At 46.0% G+C, this 5,724-nt stretch overlaps 1 protein-coding gene across 1 annotated transcript in view; it reads right to left on the bottom strand.

The window, feature by feature from the left end:
• The window catches only part of ASPSCR1 (ASPSCR1 tether for SLC2A4, UBX domain containing), a 79,698-nt gene that overhangs the window by 15,462 nt on the left and 58,512 nt on the right, over positions 1-5,724 (bottom strand).

Genomic DNA, 5,724 nt, shown 5'->3' with positions numbered 1-5,724 from the left:
TGAGTGAGTTGGAGTGAAGTGTGTGGGAATCATAACTCGGGCAAAGGCTGTTGCATATTCCGCTCCACATTGAGGGAGGGGGCGAATGTTATGACCTTCTGCTGTACAGTTCCCTGTGCAGTGCAAGACAGTACTGGGTTTATACTCCAGAGGGGGTGAGCACCTGGGGAGCTGGGAGTTGCCTTAACTGTAGCCTTTCTGTGCAGGGGCTTGTCAGAGAGCCTGTATGTAACTGCAGCTGGGTGTGTCCGTACCTGTATTATGCTGGTGAAAGTGCAGGCTGGAGGGCTTTGCAGCTTCTCACAGCAGTACAGTGTGAGAGCCAGTTCCAGGTGGCACCCCAGGGGGAACCAGTCACATCAGGGTGTATGGGGCATTACATATTATGGTATAAATGCCTAAATTAGAGGGATTTTTCCCAGTTAGACCAGCAGCAATGACCCATGAGGACACATTTTTGACTTGGTTTTTATTGCATATTTTAGTAGTTTGTACTCTGGAACACAGAAAGGATTTCAGGCAGTGTTCTCTATCCAGTACTTCTACTGCACATCCCCACCCTCCTTCCCCGCATCACACACAAACCCTAAAATGAATGAATGAATGCTGCAAAAATATGCCCATGATAACTATATTGTTATTAGGTTTACTGCAGAGGTTCTCAAACTGTGGTCCGCGAGCTCCGTTCAGGTGGCTCGCAGATAGTTCCTTCTATGGTGTGCACCTGGGCGGCCGCACACGAGAGAATGAAGGGCTGTCCACCTAATTAGTGGAGCCGCACAGGCATGGCTCCATTAATTAGGGGCCTGGACCCTGGAGAAGATGCACATGTAAGGTGAGGTGGTGGCCTTGGGGGGAATAGGAGGTGGGGGGGGCAGTGGGGTGAGAAGAGGGGGTAGAGGAAATTTGGGACGTGCAGGACTAGGGCGCCACAGAAAGAGGCAACCTTCTCCAGATTCAGGGCTGCAGCTGCCGGGGAGAGAACCCCCTCCTTCCTAGCCCCAGCTTGGGGGCTGCCGCAGTGGGGGAGAGAGGGAGAGATTTCCCCTCCTTTCCAGCCCAGCTCAGCGATATTAAAACATGAGTTGTGTGCTTTTATTTGTAGAACAAAAACACATTAATTATTATTTAGGTTTTTTATATAACACTTCTATCCAAAGTGCTTTACAATAGGTTTCAGAGTAGCAGCCGTGTTAGTCTGTATCCGCAAAAAGAACAGGAGTATTTGTGGCACCTTAGAGACTAGCATATGCATCCGAAGAAGTGGGCTGTAGTCCACGAAAGCTTATGCTCTAATAAATTTGTTAGTCTCTAAGGTGCCACAAGTACTCCTGTTCTTTTTGCTTTACAATAGTTAGCTAATGGTACAAACATTTGGAAAGATCATTAAGTGGTCCACCGAGACACTCAGCAATTTTCAAGTTGTCCGTGGGAAAAAAAAAAAAAAAGTTTTGAGAACCACTGGTTTACTGAATGAATTCAGAAGCTCTAGGATCAGTCAGAGACTCCTGTCTGAGGGGGAACTTGCAGCTGCTAGGATGAGCAGCATTCTTTCCATTATATGATCTGACATTATTAGAGTGCCACAGGTCTGCTGGTAGTCTGATGTTAAAAGATTAATAAGAAAATGAGTGCTTCAAAGGGACACCATATAGATGCAGGAATCAAAGCGACCAGCATGAAATACTGCACAATACACCCCACCCCCAAACACAGAAACCAGTGCTTGGGGAAGCCAATGGATCAAAAGCTTCTCTCACAAGAGAGCAAAGAGCATCTCCAGAAAGGAAATAAACAGAGCCACAGCCAAAGGGACATTCTGCCTAAATAGCTCTTTCTTGTTTAATACCCAAGAATAAAGTTTCTCAACTGGAGGGCTGCAACCGCTGAGATGATACACTGAGACAAATATCAGCTGGCAGAGAGGTTTGAGGCCCATTAAACTTTATCAGATAACGTTTGAATGTGCTATCTTGACAAGGCTGATAAGAAAGGGGATCCCAGTAGAAGGAGCATTCAGTGACCCCCTGCGCGGAGATCAGAAGGACATGGCCCCTGAAAATTAACCATAGAGCTGGACAGAAACATTTTTTAGCAGAATTTCTGTGCTAAATCATCTAGTCTGAGGAAATCCTTAATGCTGCCCACAATGCCTATTTCCTCATTCCACCTTCTGGGTGCTGTCATCAGCTCCACAAAATCAGTGTAAATGACAGGCAGGCACAAAGCTTTATGGGTAAGGCTACATTCATGTCATGGAGGTCATGGAAGTCACGGAATCTGTGACTTCCAGAGACCTCTGACATTCTCTGCTTCATCCCCAGGGGCTGTGGGACTCCGGAGACAGCGGGGCCCTGGCAGGGTTCCGGTGACAGACTCTGGGGAGAGCGGGGGTGGGGGGGAAGGGAAGGAGACACCTCGGGCGAGCGGCTGGGGGTGTCCTGTTTTCTCTTTGGGAAATATGGTCACCTGGCAGCTCCCAGCTGTCATGGGCAGAGAAGGAACCCCACAGCTCCCAGCCACCACGGTGGTGGGGGAAACCATAGAGCCGCATCAGCAAAAATCACAGACAGGTCACGGCTTCCATGAATTTTTGCTTATTGCCAGTGATGTGTCCGTGACTTTTACTAAAAATAATCATGACAAAATCTTAGTCTTATTTATGGGTATGATTTGCAGCATCCAACAGGACAAGAGGTAGGTAAGAAGTAAGGATTTTGGGTAGTAATCTATCTGCCCAGAACATCCTGAACAGACAAGAAATGGGCTAAGACCCCAAACAATGAAGGTGTGCGCCAGGTTCCAGGCTGTACTAAGAAGGCTGAATTCCAGTGTCTGCCTCACCAGACCAGCCATTAGAAATGCCTCTAAGATGGGCTGACCCTGAATGGGGTAGATTTTCTTCTGAACTTATTTTCAAAGTCTTGTCAGAACTGCAAGCCCAACAGCGGAGGTGGCTTCACACAGCCCAGGGACATTGTCAGCATCGCTAAAGAACAGAAATGCAAATGACACTAATGAAGAAATGGAACCAGAACAGAAGGGACAGAAAAGAAACAAACAGCTCCTCTGGAGTCCCTCCCCAGGGTAAAGGCCAGTGGGAGCCTTTCCCGACACTCAGAGAATTCTAAGATCTGATTAGAAAAAATGGGTATTTATATGGAAGTGTAGGGGTTCCTTCAGTTCCTTTGAAGGTGGGACCCTGGCCACCTGCTCCCTTTACTGCCTCGGCTTTTACAGAGTCTGGGATTCATACCTTCGGCTCACTGTTTCTCAGCACTAGTTCACAGATCAGTGCTTTAGTTTCTGCTAAGCCCAAGACCTGAGTCATGCCAGTGTCTGTCCCTGGGATGAGGAGGGAGGGAGAGAACGGAAAAAGCATCTTTGAGACGTTCAGCTCATCTAGAATAGCCCAAACAAGCCGCTGGGGCTGAGTGCTGCTGCAAAGAGCCTACAGATGATCCAGTTCTGCCCTTGAGAAAGCTATGAAGTAATTCAAGGGACATGGGGATAATGCAGCCAGGAAAAACAGCAATAACAAAATATCAAAGCAATGCCTTGAAGTCTTTATAGGTTCCAAAAACTCCATGTTGTTGCCAGTCTGTGCGCTCACTATACTGTAAACACACACACACACACACACACTCACTCCAAGACATTCACTTCAGAAACAATTCCTTCTACCAGGCTTCTTGGCAAATAAGTTGACAACATTTGTTTTCCTGGTTTTGATTGCACACTTTAAAGGTTTCCCCCTTTACTGTGGCTATCAAGTTTAATAAATGATTGTGACTCCAACAGCCTTATCAGCTTGGGTGGGTGAAAGAAGCGTCAATAAGACTGTATTCCACCTCTTCCGCTGGCTCCTAATTCAATACCAAATCCATTGCAAGGCTCTGGCTCTGATCTACAAATCTCTCAATAGCATAGGTCCACTCTCTCTCAGAAATCACCCCATCAAGGCAGTTCAGTGTAGAGGGAAGATGGTCCAGTGACTAGGGCGCTAGTCCAGGATTTGGGTTCAAGTCTCTGCTCTGCTACAGACTTCCTGTGTGACCTTGGGCAAGTCCCTTAATTTCTCTTCTCTTCAGTTCACCATCTGTACAATGGGGATAACAGCCCTGCTGCACAGGGGTGTTGTGAGGATAATACATTAACGAGTGTGAGATGCTCAGATACTGCAGTAATGGGGACCAGATAGACAGTCAGACGTATTTATCCAGCATATCACATGTTCAAACCAGAGGCAAAGCCTTTTTTACAGCTGACAGAAGGCTCTAGAACAGTGGTTCCCAAACTAACAACCTTTGAACCCCTTTCAGTAAAATGTCAAGTCTTGCGAACCCCTTCCTAAAAATGAATATTTCCAGGGATTTTCTCCTTTACCTGAGTATAAATTATAAAAGCAGTGATCTTGGAAATATAAAATTAGTTTTTATGACATGCTTATTACACATGTTTATTATTAAGTGTCCCTGGCCTCTGTTTGCCAGAAGCTGGGAATGAGCGAAAGGGGATGGATCATTCGATGATTACCTGTTCTGTTCATTCCCTCTGGGGCACCTGGCACTGGCCACTCTCGGAAGACAGGATACTGGGCTAGATGGACCCTTGGTCTGACCTAGTAAGGCCATTCTTATGTTCTTATTTATCACTACAGTATTTTTATTACATTATGAAAATGGCAACACTCTTCCAAGATCTCACTTTCGTAACTTGTATCGCTTTGAATAAGCCCATTATAAGACAAGGCTCCTATGTTTCATCAAGGAATATCAGATGTGAAACAGCATGAAGGTATTTAAGAAGCTAACTCAAAGAGTTCCTCCTAGACAAGCATTCAGGTCTTGAGCAGTCCAGGCAAACAACGCACATTACAATAAAGCTTAAACGTGTTCATCATCATAATTTTAAAAATAATACTAGCTGCCTATTTAATTTAAAAAACAGCAAAAAATGGCCACTTTCCTTTCCATTTCTTATGAGTCTTGAAGTTTAAATCTCCTCAGTGTGATAGATCGACTTGCTTTGATCCTCTTAGTTCTTGGAAGTCCAGGGGCTCCGGGCTGCTGACCCCATGCTGCCCGGGGTTCTTAGGGACAGCTCTGTCCGCCATTAGGGAATTTTTTCCCCCCCCAAGAACCCCCTGTAACATTTCAAGTATCAGAGGGGTAGCCGTGTTAGTCTGAATCTGTAAAAAGCAACAGAGGGTCCTGTAGCACCTTAGAGACTAACAGAAGTATTGGGAGCGTAAGCTTTCGTGGGTAAGAACCTCACTTCTTCAGATGCACTTCTTGCAAGAAGTGCATCTGAAGAAGTGAGGTTCTTACCCATGAAAGCTTATGCTCCCAATACTTCTGTTAGTCTCTAAGGTGCCACAGGACCCTCTGTTGCCTGTAACATTTCGTGAACCCCCAGGAGTTCACGAACCCCAGTTTGGGAACCTCTGCTCTAGAAACCCCTCTGAAAGCTGATCAGAAAGAGCCTCACCATTTTCAGGTCACACTGTCAGACTCCCCTCTGTAGCAGTGCATTTCTCAAAGAACAGAAGCTGAAGAAACTGAACCAAAAGGACGTTGGAGGACTGGCTGCTCTTCCGCACCCTCATCCCATTTTCTATAATCCACCTATAGAATTTAGACACTATGGTACAAGGTGCTTTAGAAAGAGAGAAGACAAAAATCTGAAGCTGGTTTGTACATGAGCCAACATGCATCAAACCAG

The sequence above is a fragment of the Chrysemys picta genome, chromosome 12, assembly GCF_011386835.1.
Source record: "Chrysemys picta bellii isolate R12L10 chromosome 12, ASM1138683v2, whole genome shotgun sequence".
Taxonomy (NCBI): domain Eukaryota; kingdom Metazoa; phylum Chordata; order Testudines; family Emydidae; genus Chrysemys; species Chrysemys picta.
Note: the sequence above shows the minus strand (reverse complement) of the source record. Positions and strands in the feature narration are given on the sequence as shown.